A 6,026-nucleotide genomic window follows, 5' to 3' on the forward strand; every position below is an offset into this window, starting at 1 on the left:
ACTTAAGGGGCAAGTTTCTGACTGTATTGTACAAGTCACGTGTCGCTTTTTTCGTCGCGACGATAGATTCGATTTTTTTACAGGCACTACACCAGGAGGGCACATGTTACCGGCAAACGGAGTCCTCAGGAGAGCACCTGAGGTTATAGTAAAGCCGGCGGCGCAGGATTTTCGAGGCACCCAAGGGCTAGCGAGGGTATCAAAGTTGGAAGCAGGGCGGCACGTGGGTTGCGGCCGCGGAGGCTGAAGCTTGCCCCAACCCACGGACGAGTCACGGTGCTGGCTTTAGTGTCCCCTTTGCCGCTTTCGTTTCCTGGAGGCGCCGTCGCGAAAAATTGACACGTTGATGCAATTAGCGAAAGACACGAATGAATAAATATAATTACATCCAGCCGCCAACTTGTGACGCTAGGTCCAGCACTACCGCGCCCCGCGACTACTGCAACACCAGTCAGAACTTTGTCTCTTCTTAGGATCGGCCTGCAGCTATTTCAGCACGCTGCACGTGTTCCGATCCAAGCAGGACGGTGGCGCACTTCAGAGAACTGCGGTTAACCGGAAGCCACGTGGCGAGGGGTCAGCTCAGGGGAGTTCTCGAGGGAAGTCATTCGCGGAACCTCGCCATGCGCTTTTAGAGACACCAGACAATGGGCTACCCGGTCGCGCACCCGGGACTGCTCCGAGTTCGACGAAGCAGGCTTTGTGCGCAACACGACAACGCCGCCTTGTTCTGCTATGAGTGGGGGAGTTGCCGCGGGGACGCTGACGAAGGCTCCTTCCCACGCGCCGACTAAAATGCAAGACAATGTGCTACTCGGCCGCGCTACCCGCGTCGGCTCAGAGTTCTACGAAGCCCCTCTGACGTCGGCTCCGCACCATTGCACCTATGTGTGCGTGTGTGTGAGCCCTCCTCCTCCTCCAAGTCGAGAACCCGCCTCCTCCAAAAGGGCGGGTCACCTACATAGACGTCGAACTATGACGTCGAGCGGAGTGTTTATAAGCAGCGATTGTCGGCTGCTAGAGTGTGCTAGTTTTCGTGCTCGAAATGTACTCTTGAGCTGTGTGCTCGTAAGCTGTTTGCTGTATGCTCGTCTTGCGAGCTCCGTTTGGGAGTCACGCTACACTGTGTAAATGTATCTCATGTTCAACTGTAAATTACATGTAAATAAATCCTGCTCTCTTACGTCCCGATGAAGAGTCAAGCTCCTTCCTACAGCTACGATTGCCAAATCTTACATCTGAATGGCAGCGGTGAGATCGGCCTACAGCTCGTAGACCGTCCGACCACAATAACAAATGGTGGCAGCGGCGAGATCGTCCGAGGAATCTTACACTCTGAAGGTAGGTCGGACAGACTTTCTCGCGCCTGCGGCGCTGGTACTGGGTGAGTCAATATTGTCACCGGCGGCGTTTCAACCACTTGCGTTCATCGCGGTTGTTAAGGCGCTCTGCCTTCTAGATTTTCAATATATGCGGCCCGGGCTGTACTACGCTCGTTACTGCTCCCACAGAAACATCTGTGCTGTTATTGACAAGTTACATCACTGTACCGCGCGAGAAAGCTACGATCCGCCACGACTTAGCCCGCTGCTTTACCTCCCTTGCCGCAGCGGCAGCGAGCATCCGACAGCAAACAAACTCGACTCTACTCCGCACGTCTAGGGACACACGCTTACAACACGCGCTAAGAAACCTCCTCCGTAGTGCCTAGGTGGGATCATATATTCAAGGAGCAAAAGCCCCCAGAGTTTCTCTCTCACGCCCGCTCTCTGTGTGTGTGTGCGCCTGCGCACATACGACTGGCGATCCGTCAAACGACGAAGCAGTTCGACGAAGCAGGCTTTGTGCGCAACACGACAACGCCGCCCTGTTCTGCTATGAGTGGGGGAGTTGCCGCGGGAACGCTGACGAAGGCTCCTTCCCACGCGCCGACTAAAATGCAAGACAATGTGCTACTCGGCCGCGCTACCCGCGTCGGCTCAGAGTTCTACGAAGCCCCTCTGACGTCGGCTCCGCACCATTGCACCTATGTGTGCGTGTGTGTGAGCCCTCCTCCTCCTCCAAGTCGAGAGCCCGCCTCCTCCAAAAGGGCGGGTCACCTACAATGACGTCGAACCATGACGTCGAGCGGAGTGTTTATAAGCAGCGATTGTCGGCTGCTAGAGTGTACTAGTTTTCGTGCTCGAAATGTACTCTTGAGCTGTGTGCTCGTAAGCTGTTTGCTGTATGCTCGTCTTGCGAGCTCCGTTTGGGAGTCACGCTACACTGTGTAAATGTATCTCATGTTCAACTGTAAATTACATGTAAATAAATCCTGCTCTCTTACGTCCCGATGAAGAGTCAAGCTCCTTCCTACAGCTACGATTGCCAAATCTTACATCTGAATGGCAGCGGTGAGATCGGCCTACAGCTCGTAGACCGTCCGACCACTCTAACAAATGGTGGCAGCGGCGAGATCGTCCGAGGAATCTTACACTCTGAAGGTAGGTCGGACAGACTTTCTCGCGCCTGCAGCGCTGGTACTGGGTGAGTCAATATTGTCACCGGCGGCGTTTCAACCACTTGCGTTCATCGCGGTTGTTAAGGCGCTCTGCCTTCTAGATTTTCAATATATGCGGCCCGGGCTCTACTACGCTCGTTACTGCTCCCACAGAAACATCTGTGCTGTTATTGACAAGTTACATCACTGTACCGCGCGAGAAAGCTACGATCCGCCACGACTTAGCCCGCTGCTTCACCTCCCTTGCCGCAGCGGCAGCGAGCGTCCGACAGCAAACAAACTCGACTCTACTCCGCACGTCTAGGGACACACGCTTACAACATGCGCTAAGAAACCTCCTCCATAGTGCCTAGGTGGGATCATATATTCAAGGAGCAAAAGCCCCCAGAGTTTCTCTCTCTCGCCCGCTCTGTGTGTGTGTGTGCGCCTGCGCACATACGACTGGCGATCCGTCATACGAACGTCTCATAAAGACCTCTGGGCGTTGAAAAGAGCACAGTCAACCCTGTCTCAGCGCCAAATGACAATCACATTATATTGCACTGTATCTGCTTTCTGAACGTCGCTATTGGAATTAGCAAATTAAACTTCAGTAGACAAAAAGCACAGCTTGATTGATATTGTGAACAATTAGGAAGAAATCTGAAGCAATGTTATTTTTTATAACTTGTTTAGACCTTGACTAGTATATACTAGTCACTGTTTTTACTCACTGTTTAATATACTAGCACGTTAGTTTCAACTGTTTGCGCCAAGATGGTAGTCCTTTGTAACAACATATGCATTCATGGCACCTAGTTGGAACATTCGTATTGCATTAAAGCAGTGTTTCGGTAGGCGATGGGCGGTTATCTCACAAGGCTGGAGCAAATCGTCTTGCACCCTCTCAGCAGAGGGCGCAATGACTTGAAGAAACGGCAAATTTAAACCGTAAAGCAATTTATTACAGCTGAAGTTTTGAACAGCAATTGCGGAGCGAGTGTAATTCAGTCTGTCTGCACGCGCATGCTTTTGTGAGGCAACAGGGAAACAGAGGGAGTGTATATGGGTGCGCACACCTCGAGCGTGAGCGCATGTTTGTGTCTCAGCATTTGAATATGCGTGCGCACGAGTGCGTGTATGCGCGTGCGAGTATGCGCGTGTTTGTGCGTGCGTGCAGTACCGTGCGCGTGCGTTGGTACATCTTTTGCTTGTGTGCATGCGTGGGCGCGTGTAAATGTGATTGCGGGATAGCTTGTGTCGTATATCTCTCTCTGTGTGTGTGTGCGTGTGCGTGTGTGTGTGCGTGCGTGCGTGCGTGTGTGTGTGCGTGCGTGCGTGTGCATGTGTGTGTGTGCGTGCGTGCGTGCGTGCGTGTGTGTGCGTGCGCACGTGTGTGTGTGTGTGTGCGTGTGCGTGCGTGCGTGCGTGCGTGTGTGTTTTAAAGCGAGCGAGTTAGCGAGCATTTCTCCGCTTACACCTTTCTACTCTTGGAGATGAATCGGATATAGAGTTTATTTAAACCCATATTTAAACCTACAAGACAAGAACGAATGGCTTTGCATTCATAGCTGTATTTCTTTCTAAAAGTGAAATCAATGCAAAAAAAAGAAGAAAACGCAGTTCCCTTCCACTCTGTGTAGAAGTATGACCAGCGAAGCTGTACATGTGGGCCCCTTAATGGCGAACTGCATCTCCGCCGCGGGTCGGCCCGGTATTCCACCATCATCGGGATCGGCCCACTTATGGGGCCGATCCCGTGCATGGGGCCGATGAAGCGTGCTTCATCTCCGCCGCGGGTCGGCCCAGCATCGCACCATCTTCGGGATTTTGTTCTACACGGGGACACGATAGTGGGGAAAGTAGCCCTTAAGGTGAAGCTTTAGCTCAGGCCCAGCTCCAACGCGGCCTAGTGAAATACATGTGAAACGCGAAAACGCTTTTCTGAAATAACCCCTGGACCGATTTATATAAGTGTGTTACATTTAACACAGAAAGTAAAATTCTAGTGACTGTTGGTAGCGGAATTTCAATTTACGACTTGGATTTTATTGAAAGAATTTTCTAAATGTCGAAAGTTCGAAAAAAATAGAAGCACGAAGTTTACAAATTAATAGCGCTCCGTCAAGAACAGATATCGCGTTTCTGTAAATTCTTTTCGCCAGATGCGACTGCCTATCGTCGATTGTTTATTGCAGTTTCCAATTCTTCTTAGCGACTTGTTTCGAAAAAAATTGACCGTAATTTTTCTAGGGTGACCGTAAAGTGAGAAAGAGATATTGTGCGCTGGTATATATGTACTCTTCATTCATGAATACCAACAATAAAAAAGGAAACAAACCTTTAAGAATTGAAAATTGTATCCCTTGTTACACTTCAAGGCTTTGAAAATGCGCCTACTAGAATATTTCGCAAGACCCAAACTTTCCTGCTCTTACACTAGTATGTACATCCATGGCATAATCGAACTGCGTAGGTGCGTGCACTCAAGAAAACTGTGTGATTGTGTGCCCTCATGAGAGCAAAACATGTGACAAACTTCCGCTAATCTTCATCTTATCGCCACCCAGAGACAATTAGGTTTCGCGAGTCTCAAAAAAAAAAGCAACGGAAACGCCTCACTCTAAGAAAAGTTTACACCCTTTGGAGTGCCCCATCTGCCACACAACAATAATCGTCGTATGTCTTTCTTTAACGTTGCGAGCCCGCTACTTTCCACTAACGAACGGCAAGCGCGTTATCAGCATGATAGCATTCCCGAAAGGAAATAGCGGACGCGCCGTTTTCAAGAAAGGAAACGCATCAAGGCAGATGACGGTTATCGTTGTGTGGCAGAAGGGGCACTCCAAAGGGTGTAAACTTTTCTGATAGAGTGATGCACGGCGGCATCCTTCTTATGCGCACCCCTGTGAGCACTAAACGAACGAGAAACAAGCGGTCGCCCTCTGAGCGATTCGTAACGACATATCCATCACTTTCGCAAGCGCAAGAAGCCGAAACCGCCTGCGGAACAAAACCCAAGCAGCCGCCATCCCGCGCGTGCGCCAATGCGCGAGCGGTACTACACAGACGCGCGGGAGCAAACTAGCGCTAAAATAAACCATGCAACAAAAAGTGCGAGAGGGAGGTGCGCGAAAAACATTCCCTGTATTCCCACATAGTGGCAGCACATGACAGAAAAATAAAAAGTTAGGAAATTGGTGCGCTTTTTAGGTGTACACATGGCGCCGTAAATATACAGCATCGGCCGCTTTGGAGTTCAATCGCGGCGTCGTATATCTACGTCATTGACCCTCAAAGGGTTAAAAGCGGACAAATGCGATATGTCAACTTATATTTCACGTGAAATTGTTACGTTCTGTACAAGGGTTTCGGAAAAGCTGTATTTACAAATTTCTACATTGTTTTAGATTCATGTATAAGAGATCATTTTTGTCACCTTTAAATGTACTATGAGTTGAAATTCACAGAATTGCGATATCATTCGCTATTGCTGAGTTACGGAGTTGTAAACTTGATAGTTTTGTTATCAAAACACTTCAAAGTT

The sequence above is a fragment of the Dermacentor albipictus genome, unplaced genomic scaffold (assembly GCF_038994185.2).
Source record: "Dermacentor albipictus isolate Rhodes 1998 colony unplaced genomic scaffold, USDA_Dalb.pri_finalv2 scaffold_14, whole genome shotgun sequence".
NCBI classification, from domain to species: Eukaryota; Metazoa; Arthropoda; class Arachnida; order Ixodida; family Ixodidae; genus Dermacentor; species Dermacentor albipictus.